We start from the raw sequence: 13,230 nt of genomic DNA, 5'->3' as shown, positions 1-13,230 counted from the left end.
GTTCTGTGTATCATTTAAATACATAATTTGTTACTCAGTTTCTCTTTTTTATACCTTTTTAAATATTTCTATGTAACTTCGGCTAATTAGGGCAGTCACTTAATTGGGTCAAAATGTCTTGGTCCCGATGTGTCCCAATTAAGTGAACTCCACTGTATAGCTGAGACTCATGTTGATTTTGTTAGAGGGTGACTCTTAAAATAATATTAGCTGCATATTTTTAAACAAAAATTAAATTAATGAAAAACCTATTTTCAATCATCAAATATTTGATTTAGTGACACGACATATATTTGGCAGAAAAATAATGTGCTACTTTGTAACCGTGGTGAAATCAGATTGAAAATGCAATTTTCCAAATATATTGCATCTTCAAATGTAAATATAATTATGCCGCTAGTGAGACCTTGTTGCACAATTATCTCCAAATGTCTTGAAGCTAAAGATATTTCAGAAGGTATTCATTAATTTTCATTTCCAGCTTTTATTTTATTCAAATGAAAGCCTTACTGGGATGGAGCTGCCACAATTGTAAGTGCTCTCTGTGGGTGATAGCACTTTTGAATTACTTATCAATCAAACCTCATTTGAATAGTGATGCTGATTAGTGCCAAGGTGCTCTTGACTCTTGATTGAGCGTAGCTGGGGGATATTCTAAAAAGAAATTTGAAACAAACTTATAAGTGTTATATTGTGGAATAGAAGTCTGCCGACAATATTGGTTTAAATTATCTGCAATCCAGCTTAGTTTTGATTGGTTAAAGTAGAAGGCAGGTGCACCACTCACAACTCATTGTGAGTTGTGTGGTCATTACATTTTGTGTGCTCTATGTGTGTGTTTTTAATGGGAAGACAAAAGAAATTATATGAACTGTCTCTCGATAAGATTAAATAAAACACCCAAACATGAAGACAATTATGTTATGATTTGCCATTTAATCACCAATCATGCAGAATATTTTGATCCGAGACATTGTCCTAAACTCCCAGCAACACCAGACTGGGAGGTTATAGATAAATAGAGCTTAAGAACATAAGACAATAAATCTATAAGCTTACAAATCCTAATTTAAAAAACTATTTCCATGGCAAGCCTACATGAACTACTTGTAACAAATTTTCAGCAAGTGCTTGGTGGACAGTAGTTGCTTGGTCCATGTTATAGGAAGCTTGTCTCTGAGTGTTTTGGGGATCCTGTTTTGATCCACTTATATGATCCATTTATCCATTTATGTTAAGGATTCAAAGTACATTTATTATCAAAGTCTGTATGCAGTATACAACCCTGGGGATAGTCTTCCCCACAGACAGCCATGAAACAAGGAAGAACCATCAAGGAAAAAGCATCAAAACTCCCTCCCCCCACGTGCAAAAAGAACCAAATCGATCAAACGGCAAAAAAAGAAGAGCAAGAGACACAGAATATAAAACACACAATCAAAAGGCATATTTCGGTTCAGCTCAGTGGTCGTTATCTGCAAGCCTCCCCGATTTGAAATCGCAATAGAAAATAGGGGCAATCAGAAAACTAGAAACACATCATAACGTGAATTAGAGTCCACGATCTGCAAACAATGTGGATTAAACCTTGCTCTGGCACCATCTCAAGGGAGAGAGAGTGATCATTCGAATGCAAGGACCTTCCCTCGGGAGCACCAAGCTAGAGAGAGAGAGAGATAGAGACAATCACACGTAGACACCTTCCTCCGGCAACAGCGAGTGAGAGGCTGGTAGATGGTGCTGAACACCTGCCCCAATGACTTCAATCTTGCTCAGTGCTTCAAGTTGGTGAGATCAGTGAGAAATGGAGTCAATCATTCATTGTCATGCCGTCTCCAGGCTTCCTGACCTCCACGCCGCATCCTTTGCTCGCAACCTCACGGAGACAGCCCGAACACACATCGCCACAGTGTAGACCAGAGGCGCTGAACAGCAGGTCACAGTCTCCGGACAGTAGATCACAGGCTCTCACAGTAGCAAGCATGAAGGAGTAGCTTCATAAACCGTCTTGAAGGTGTTGCCCTTGACAGCATTGCTTACTGGCACCACCTTCTCCTGACTGTTTCATGTCAGGATTGGCCAGAGACTGCATTTATGATGCAACCAAACACTGCCAAAATTAGTTGTCAAAGTACTTCTGGGATTCCCAGGGAGTAAAAGTGTTCAGTGACTGGTGATTTAACTGCTAAATTTTAGTGCAGCCAGGATATTAAAATTATGACCACCTCTTCAGCACTTGAACAGGCATTTTGCTAATTCAGACTGTGTTCAGGAACCTCCCACTGCGTCCAACCACTCAGCAGCAAGGAACTGGATTTCCAGGGCAGAGGGCTGCTACACCCAGTTGTCAATCCTCTAAATTCAATGACACCATCACATTTGACAGAGCATTCCAAAGACATTGCTGGAAGGCAGAAGTAAGTGGACATTAATTTCTCTCGCCCACCTCAATACTGCCATGATATAGGTGAATAGGTAACACAAGGTCTTTGTCCTGTGCTTTCATCAACTTCAGTCTAAGTGCCTTGAATCAAGTGGTATCTTGCCTCTGAGACAGAGAGCTTTGGATCAATGCTCACTCCCAGCATCTGAGTGCAAATATCTAAGCTGACACTTCCGTGCAGTAGTCGTAATGCAATCACTCGAGTCAAGTACGATGCACTCCCAAGGGGTTGTACCCTTCATGGAGAACACCTGACATGACATTTTTAATGTGGGGAAGCTGATGCACGGGCTGCCACCACCCAGTTCTTGACAGATTGGAGCCAGGATCCAGTGATATGCAATGCAAGACAACTGGCAACCCCTTACTGCTGCAGCTTTCTTCCACATTCACTGCCACTGTGATGTGTCGTCGTCTTCCGTCACTCCGCCAGTTCCGCCACTGAGCTCTTGGTTGGATTTCCCTTTGTCATGATCCTCTCCCTTGACCTTACCGCCTTGGGTGACCCTACCAGGAGCTAAGCTCCAAATCTCAGAACTCACAAGCCTCTCCACCACGACAAGGTGATGATCCTCAGAGGGTTGCTGTCCCAACCAAGTGTTGGATGACTAGTACAGGTTTTCAGGTTAGATTTTAAATCAACGGCCCTTCTGCTCTTTCAACTGATTTGAAAGGACTCCATTGCATTATTTTGGAAAGGGGTGATTTATCCCTGATATCCTGGCAGATATTTATCCCTCAATTGATATTACTCAAAAAGAATCACTTGATTTTTATTGCTTTGCTCTTTCTGCAAAGTTTCTTAATACAAATCAGCATTTACTACATTATAAGGATGACTACACTTCAAAAAGTACTTACAGACCTGTGAAATTCCTTGGGACTGTCTTCAATTTATTAAAGGCAGATTACAGTTTCAAGTTTTTTTTTCTCCGATGTAGTCTTCTTGCTTGTAAGGTGTCCAGTCCATCAATCATGCTGCCGTGTGGAGAGAAATACCATCTAACCAATTATTTTCTGACTGGAAAAACCTGTTTCCCAACCACACAACACTTCTTATGGCCATCCCCCATGGATACCGCCTCCATGTTGAAATCGGGCAGAATGTCAGGGTTAATTAAGTCTCCAGGAGCTGGTTTTGCACACTGGACTGTAGCTCATGCAGGAAGCTGAAGGCAATTTGCCTCCTTATTGTCTGTACAGAAGCAAATCCCTTTTACAGCATCCAAGCAGAAGGAGCTGCACACCAGTACGTAAGTGAAATCTGTGGCAGTGATGACTAAGACGACATACTAATTATGATGAAAAACTTGGGAAGAAAATTAGCGTGGGTTTTACAAGGCTTCTACGGTGTGACTGTCCTTCATTGAAAGACAGTAGAGTACTATCAGTTCAGCAGGCAAGCACACAATGAATGAATCATGTAATGATCTGCAAACTGAAACAATATTGCCATCATTAATAACTAAAGTACAGGTTACCCAGACATTAACCACTCAGCTGTTCATCACTTCCTGCCATACTGGATGTTGTTTACTTAGTGTCTAGTCCAGTACTCTACCTACAAATGGTAGAGCTGAGTTCTCCGTCTAAAATACCCATAGATCTCACATTTATGTTAAAACAAGTTAAATCAAAACACACCTCATAACCTCATGAGAAATCATTATTTCAAGGATTTTTTTTTATCTGTTTGAAAGAATAGAGTTACAAAAGGGTTGATATCTCATGCAGAATAAGAAATGATCACTTTTTACATTGTTGTTCAGAATCAAAACCAGATTTATTATCACTGATGTACTGTATATTATGATATTTGTTGTTTTGTGACAGCAGCGCGTTGGCAGAGGGGAAGAAACTTTTCCTAATACGTTGAGCGTGCGTCTTCTTGCCTTGTCTTCCTCCACAGGTTCAATTTGCTGCTTCCTCTTACCGTTTAAAAACAAATGAAGGGGTCAGAGTTAGGAAGCTAAGTCGGAGCATCTCAAAGGTGTGAAATATTCTGTCCAGCTGGCATTGACCGTGCATCCTGGCTTGCCATATCCCTTAGTAAAGGAATCCATGAAATTACATTTTAATGGACTTTAAAAAGCACTGAATGTGTTGCTGACACTTGTTTTAACAATCCCATTTTTCAGTGTGATTTTTTAAGTAAGTTCTAGAACAACGTTGTCAGCTTTCCATGATGGATCTCCTATTGTTGGATATTGGATCCAGCATCCATGTTCCATGTTGGATCTCCTATTTACAAGCACTGACCTGTGACCTCAGGAGCCAGCTTTCAAAGTGACAAGCTGCAATGCAAGTATCATTCTCCCTATTGCTTGGGAACATTGCTACTTACTAGAGTGGGTGCTCCAAAGGTAAAAGAATGATTCCCGGAAACGCAGAGGAATTTAAACTCAGATGTGAAAAATAGTACCTGCAGGAGATCTCCTTTTCCTACAATGGAGCATGGAGACATTCCGGTGCTCCAAGCTGGTACCCTGACAGAAAGTTACCAGGGTGTCCTCTGTCACAGTGTGAGGGTAGTCTTTGAGCACCTGCATTTTGGGAAGGAGGGTAATGCAGAAAAAATTCTGCCTTCTCCTCGGAGGAAAAGTCAATGATGTCCTTGCTCCTTGATGATGGAGTTTGGGTGGCTTTTGTAAAGCAGCAAACTGTTAGGAGTGTTTGAGATCAGCAATCTGGAATAACCATGAGGCCAGGAAACTGAGACTGACTATGACCTTGAGCCCTGCTGAAAAAGCTCAATGAGGGTGTAGATGAGGGTGCAGGTGGTCACTGTTCTCAGTCAAAACTGAGAGTGTAGTTTCAGTGTTGGCTCTTTGACCAGCACAGTTTCAGAAAAAATAGGGCTGCAAAAGTTGGTGACCTTGTCAGTAAATAAGAACTGACATTCTTCATATCAGTGAGGTTGATAAAGTGCTTGAGACAAATTTTGGGTGTTGCACCTTTGCTTATGTGTTTTTGGGAAGTTTCACACCAGGATAAAGGTGCTAGAGCAGATGAAAATCCTGGAAGTAAGCTAGGAATCACAGTTTCCACGTGGTGTTATGACAGCCTGGAATGTAGAGATGATTGCTCAGCTTTGGGTAAAGTTCCTTTTACCACTATATGCCACTGTTTTAACAATACAAAAGAGTTTCCAAGTCCCAAGGTGACTACAGAGATCTTGATTGCCACATTGGCTGAGGAGTGATTGAAATAAAGACATTGCAGTGACAATGTACATGGATACCATTGTGCGGTTTCCATCTCTTTCAACAATGATAATGAAAAGTTAGATGTGGGTATAAACCTTGTAGGACACGTATTCGCTCAATTGCCATGAATCTTGAAAACTCAAAAAGCTATTTATTTCCCACTGACTGTTGGGGATCACTTTGCAGACAGGGTTTGTCAAGCTAAATGAGTCTCATCTTTGTTGGGAAATGACCCTGATTCCTCCCAAGGTCACATGGATACAAATAGACGCACCAACCCTGATCAAACAGAAAACGTTGGAAATACTCAAAAGGTCAGACAGCATCTGTGGGAAGAGAAATGAATTAACTTTTCAGATCAAATGATAGCCTTCTGAGTGCTTCCAGCATTTTCTGTTCGTGTTTCAGCATTAATTTTTATATTTGCCGAAAGTGAGATGTTTAATACTTTAACCTGATGGTCCGTTGTTTCTACCTGCTGCTACCCCCTGAGCTCTTGCCCACATACCTCAAATCCATTTAATCCCCCTTGGTTGGTTCCTTCCCACTTACATACACAATGTTTAACCTGCTCTTGATCTCTTCAACAACTTTTAGTTCCTTGGCCGTGATTGCCTCATTTTCAACATGGATGTCCAGACCCTAAACACTTCTATCACCCATCAGGAAGGGCTTAAAGCTCTCCACATTTTTTCTTGACAACAGACCCAACCACCTTCCCTCCACCTTCCCTCCACCTTCACCTTCATTTGGCAGAACTGGTCCTCACACCTAACAATTTTTCTTTCAGCTCCTCCTACTTTCTCCAAACCCAAGGTGTGGCCATGGCTACCTGCATAGTCTCCAGTAATGTCTGCCTCTTGGTTCACTACAAGGAACAGTCCGTGTTCCAGGTCTTCACTGGTAATGCTCCCTGACTCTTTCTGCTGCTTCATGCCTAGCTCAGCAATTTCATCAAATATGACTGCATCTTCCACCCTGCCCTTAAATTCACTTGGCCTACTTCTGATACATCTCTCCCCTTTATCAATCTCTCCATCTTCATCTCTGGGGACAAACTGTCTACAAATATCTGTTATAAACCTACTGACTATTACTGCTATCTTGACTATATTTCTTTCCACCCCGTCACCTGTAAAAATGTCATCCCCTTTTCTCAGTTCCTCCATTCTCCACCACACTGTGTCCAGTCTGAGGCTCTCCTTTCCTGATAATCAGAAATTCCTCCTTCTTCAAAGAGTGGGGTTTCCCTTTCTTCACCATTGATACTGTCCTCACCCACATCTCCTCTATTTCCCGGACATTTGCACTCACCCCATCTCTCTGCCACTTTAACAGGGATAGAGATACACGTCCTTACCTATGAGCTTCCACAACTGTACAGCGTCCTCTGCAACTTCCGCCTCTTCAACGCAATCCTTCACATCCTAGATGTACAAACACATCTTTACTTCCCCCTGCCCTCCCACCCCCGCTCTCCACAGTAATCAGTCTCACCATGATACCCTTTTTCATTCGACGGAAGAAGTGCAACATCTTCCATTCACCTTACTCACGTCCATTCAAGGCTCCAAACAGTCCTTACTGATGAGGCAAAACTTCACCTGAAGGTTGTGCAAGGTCATCTACTGCAGTCAGTACTCCTGATAGGGCCTCATCTAGATTAGTGAAACCTGATGTAGATTGGGTGACTGGTTTGTGGAGCAATTTCACTCTGTCTGTAACAAGCAGAATTTCCCAGTGGCCAGCCATTTTAATTCCAATCCACATTCCCATTCCAACATGTCAGTTCATGGCCTCCTCTACCGCCACAATGAGGCCATTCTCAGTTTGGAGGAGCAACATCTTATACTCTGGCTGGGTAGCCTCGGACTTGATGGCATGAACATAGATTTCTCTAACTTCCAGTAATCTTTCCCCCTCCCCCTTCCTCCATCTTCCATTTGCCTCTCTAGTTGCCTTCTTACCTCTTCACTTCTCCTCACCTGCCGATCGTCTCCCTCTGGTGCCCCTCTTTCCTTTCCTTTCTTCCATGGTCCACTGTCCTCTTCTATCAAATTCCTTCTTCAATCTCTACCTCCTCCACCTCTCACTTTCCAGCTTCTCACTTCATGCCCTCTTCCCACCCACCTCCCTTCCCCCCCCACCCCACTCCCTCAATCCACCACCTTCTTATTTTGGATTCTTCTACCTTCTGAAATGTCAACTCCATAGATGCTGCACGACCTGCTGAGTTTCAGCATTTTGTATGTTTCACTCTGGATTTCCAGCATTTTCAGAATCTCTTACACTTATGCTTGATACTTGACTGGTTGTAGGTGGGGGGGAGCTGGGATATTCACTCTCTCATTCAAAACTCTTTTAAAAACAATAGAGAAACTTTCTCAGAGATAGTCTGGAGGTCAAATCTGTTGCGCTGAATGATTTTCTCATTAGCAAAAGAACCAGAAGTTTTAAGGTCCTGTCAAGCCATATTAGAAGCTTTAAAAAGCTTCAGGCATGAAGGAAGTGATGCTGCTTTCCACTCACACTGGCTCTGCTGCCATGCTGTGTGGCAACAGCCTCATCAGGAATCCTATGGTGATGGCTGCTAGCTGCAAAGTCACAAAACCACAGCAGTTAACTGTGTAAAATTTAACCGTTTACTCACATGATAATCTGACATCCAGTCTGACTTTTAAAACACAGATAACACTTTGTGACTGGTTAGTGTACACCTAGTCACTGGCTGTATTCAAATGGCTGTGCGGTTTAGTTTTTGGTTAATCAAGCAGACAGTTTCAATAAAACACATTTCTCCTCCAAGCAGCTCAGGGATTCCTCGGCCACGCCCCGTAAAATCGAAGGGGGGACCTATGAGGCAATTTCAGCTCATACTGAATATTAAGCTTGTGAAATAATGTTTTCCACTCTGATTTATCAGAGAGCAAATCTTCAGTTGAAACTTCAGACACTTTTGTGTCTGCCAAAAATGGTTCCAAGGTGTGAAATTGCTCGACCAGTGATAAAATATCTGCTGTCTTTGAATTCTAACGAACACCACAATGGCTAAAAAAAAATGTAAGAAGGAATGGAAGTGGTTAATGGAGTGATGTCCGTCTTACTACATAGAATGTGCAACATTCAAACATCAAAGAGAACAACTTCCCTCTCATCTCAGTCTTGATTGGCTGATCGCTTATTTTGAGCATGTGATATCAGGGAAACATCATCTCTTCAGCTACTCTGTAAGAATTACCTGCACCTCAATAAGATGATCTATCATTCTCCTCAGTACTACAGGGTATATGCCTACACTGCTTAATCTCTCCTCATCTGGCAACACCGTCTGCCCATTTATGCCAGGAGTCAAGCTGCTCGCACTTCCTCAATTGCAAGTACTGTATATCTTTCCAAGGATAGGGTGACTAATCTTCAGTGAAGAGGAACATCACTCTTCACTCATCACCCTAATCAGGCAATCTCTATGCCACAGCTTTGTATTGAACAAACTAACTGGGAGATATTCGAGGAGGTCACCACAAATGGAGAAGCTGTTATTGACCACATCAGTAGGTGTGTAGATGACTTTAATACCTAAAGAAGGATCTTCTCATGGCCCAGCCAGAAGCCCTGCCTAAACGCAAAGGTCCACTCCCTAACAAAAGCATGGGACACTGCCTTCAGCTCTAGAGACAAAACAGCTCTCAGAGCAGACGGGAAAACTTCATCTTAGGCATCAGGAGGGAAAAGATCTACGCTCAAAAAATACAGGAGCACCAGCCCGATAATTATCATGAACCCTGGCATATGTGGCTGGGCATCAAGAGCATTACTGACTATTCATGTAAAAGCAGTGTCGACTGTACCAGTGATGCCTCCCTCCCTGACACTCCAAACAACTTTTATACATGCTTCAAGGCATGCCAACACCACACCAGCCACAAAAGCTATTCCTCCCCGGTGAGCAGCCACCTGGAACAACAGTAGATGTGAGAAGGACTCAGCAGGGAGTCAACCCTCAAAAGGCAGCTGGGCCAGAACAACATCCCAGGCCAAGTACTCAGGGATTGTTCAGACTGGTTCACTGACTTCTTCATGGACATCTTCAACACTTCACTACATGCTTCAGATCAGCCATCCTCATCCCTGTACTAAAGAACCCAACACATTCCGAATCCAATGACTACTTGCCCGGTGACATTGACACCAGTCATCATGAAGTGCTTTAAACAGCTGCTAACGGCATTCCTTCCAGACATTCAGCAAAATGCTTACTGACAGAACTGCCCTACGACAGATGCCATGTACCTGGCCCTGACACACCTAGAAAACAAGGACACTTACATCAGAATGCTGTTTCTGGATTTCAGTTCAGCATTCAACACTATTGTCCCTCAAGCCTTGGTGAGCAAACTCCTACTCGTCATTCCAAACTCAACACTGTGCAGCTGGGTGTTGGACGTCCTAACCATTCCTCAGATAGTCAGGATGTACAACCTCTCCTCCCTCCCCATCATTCTCAATGTGGGTGCCCCCCAAAGCTGTGTGCTGAACCCACTCCTATATTCTGCTCACATGTGACTGCGCGGCCAAACACCCGAGTAATCACATTGTCAAGTTCGCCGATGACACGACAGTGGGACTCATCACCAACAACGATGAGACGACCTAGGAGAGGAGCTGGAAGAGCTCGAGGCCTGATATCAGGCAAACAACCTCTTCCTTAGTGTCAACAGGACAACAGAGATGGTTATCAACTTCAGGAGAACTCACAGGACTCATCCCCTCCCCCCTTACCTCTGCGACACAGCAGTGAAAACTGCAAGCAGTTTCAATTTCAAGGAAGTACACGTCTCACACAATCTCACATGGTTCCAGAGCACATTCTGTACCATCAGGAAAACTCACCAACTCCTCTACTTGCTGAGGAGGCTCAAGAGAGCTGGACTATGCACATCTATACTCACATCATTCTACAGATGTGCAGAAGAGAGCATTCTAACATCTACGTCACTGCTTGGTACGGAAACTGCGCGGCAGTGAACAGGGAGGCTCTACAACAGGTAGTCAAAACTGCCCAATGCATCACTGGCACCAGCCTCCCACCACCAAGGACGTATATACAGAAAGATGACAGAAAAAGGCCAGTAACATCATGAGCAATCCCACCAACCCTGCTCATGGACTGCTTGTCCTACTCCCATCAGGGAGGAGGCTACTTAGCATCCACGCTAGGACCACCAGACTCGAAAACAGTTACTTTCCCCAAGCAGAAGGCTGATCAACACTTCCACCTTTCCACTAACCCACCCTTCCACATCCCCAACCACCACTACTTTATCATTTCCTGTCAGCCACCTTATATACAGCCACTCCTATGCCTTTATGAACATACAATTACTCTATGTATATAAGCTATCTTGTGTATTTATATTCATTGTTTTTTTACTTATTGTGTTCTTTATCTTATTGTGTCTTTTGTGCTACATCAAATCCAGAATAACAATTATTTTGTTCTCCAGTACATTTGTGTATTGGAAATGACCTTAAACAATCTTGAACCTTGAATGCCTCTACTTCTCAAGTAATGCTGGAAGGCAAATGAGCGGTGATGCAGGTGAAGATGACTGAGCCTATAGCGCCACCCTGAGGAACACAGCAGCAATGAACTGAGAACCCTGGCTTCAAAACCAGAGCCATCTTTCTTTGTATGAGTTAATCCTCCAGCCAGGGTAGGATCGCCCCTCCTTTTCATCCCCCCATCCCAAGATTCCTGTTGGCTAAAGCTCCTTAGTATCTGCATTTTGCAATTTCTAACACCTGGAATCAGCCTGACCCTTCCTGGGTGGTCAAAACTATCTGAGACTCAGAGTGCTGCACAATCCAGGATTTTTACAAAATATTCATTAAAACTGAATTAATGTCACAAATAAAATCATAATAAATACACACACTACAGATGATACAACATACAGTATGTGTTGTATAAAATTACTGCAAGTTTTACAAAGGAAAATAGAACTAACAGCCATAAGACATCTGTATTTTCTTGTCTTACTGTGGGGGAAGGAATGTGTGTTCAAACAACCCCAAAGATGCAGAGTGCCTGCAGCTTCCAATCTCAGCAGGTTACCTACAGCCAGTAAATTTGAGGGGGAGCAGAATGTGAGAAATGATTTTAAATGTCCTCAGTGGCAGAGCGGGTGGGGAAATACTGTGAAGGCTGCACGGGGAAGAGGCCCCATAGTAGCAGTCATAGTCATAGTCATACTTTATTGATCCCAGGGGAAATTGGTTTTTGTTACAGTTGCACCATAAATAATAAATAGTAATAGAAATAGTAATAGTAATAGTCATAGAAATAATAAATAGTAATAGAAAAATAGTAATAAATAGTTATATAGTAATATGTAAGTTATGCCAGTAAATTATGAAATAACTCCAGGACCAGCCTATCGGCTCAGGGTGTCTGACCCTCCAAGGGAGGAGTTGTAAAGTTTGATGGCCACAGGCAGGAATGACTTCCTATGACACTCAGTGCTGCATCTCAGTGGAATGAGTCTCTGGCTGAATGTAATCCTGTGCCCACCCAGTACATTATGTAGTGGATGGGAGACATTGACCAAGATGGCATGCAACTTAGACAGCATCCTCTTTTCAGACACCACCGTCAGAGAGTCCAGTTCCATCCCTACAACATCACTGGCCTTACGAATGAGTTTGTTGATTCTGTTGGTGTCTGCTGCCCTCAGCCTGCTGCCCCAGCACACAACAGCAAACATGATAGCACTGGCCACCACAGACTCGTAGAACATCCTCAGCATCGTCCGGCAGATGTTAAAGGACCTCATGCCCTGATGCCCTGGTCCACCATACTGTTAAACCCACCCACTGACTGCCAAAATGAAGTCAACCCAGATACACGAGTCCCCACACTAATCATGACGCGTGCAGGCTTCTGTTTGACACAGGAGCCCCATGACAATGGAGCTCTCAGGATAGAGACAGGTCTCTAAAACCAGAGGGGTGTAGTCAAAATTCTGCACGCAGGCAGCATACACATGCTGGTCACCAGGGAACTGTGTTGGAACAAGGGTACCCTTTTGCCGCAGCAGCCCTCATCTCACCTCAGTCTGGGAGGGGCTACACTACATAATATGCCTCAACTGTTGTCTGCCCCATCTCTCCTGGATGGGAAACCATACTCAGTGTGATCAACATTACTGAAACCAAAAGATGAAAGACGTGGACTATGGTACCTGGAATGTGAGAATACTATGGACAACGCAAAGAATAGCCCAGAAAGATGAATTGCCATCTTCGTCCTATTGGTGAGCCACAACGTTGGCATCAGTGCAGTCACAACGCAATGATACTGTATTTAGTACCAATGGGTGACATGCACGAGTTTTGGAATAATCTGATTACTCCCAAGTTTGAATCTTTTCAAATTGGATTTTTTTTCTATTCATGAACTAAATGTATTATATCACTTTAAACTGATTAGTGTAGAAAAGAATCTTCCTAATCCAAGTCATATCAGCTGCCAGTAATTTATACACACTTTTATTCAATTTGTGATTAAAAGAAATTAAGAGT

The 13,230-nt window shown here is 43.1% G+C and overlaps 1 protein-coding gene across 9 annotated transcripts in view; it reads left to right on the top strand.

Moving 5' to 3' along the window:
* The window catches only part of LOC140200156 (gamma-sarcoglycan-like), a 630,311-nt gene that overhangs the window by 605,269 nt on the left and 11,812 nt on the right, over nucleotides 1–13,230 (top strand). The gene's annotated exons all lie outside the window — the stretch shown is intronic.

Source organism: Mobula birostris, chromosome 7 (genome assembly GCF_030028105.1).
Source record: "Mobula birostris isolate sMobBir1 chromosome 7, sMobBir1.hap1, whole genome shotgun sequence".
Lineage (NCBI taxonomy): Eukaryota > Metazoa > Chordata > Chondrichthyes > Myliobatiformes > Myliobatidae > Mobula > Mobula birostris.
The sequence above is the reverse complement of the archived record's forward strand: the minus strand, read 5'-3'. Positions and strand labels throughout refer to the sequence as shown.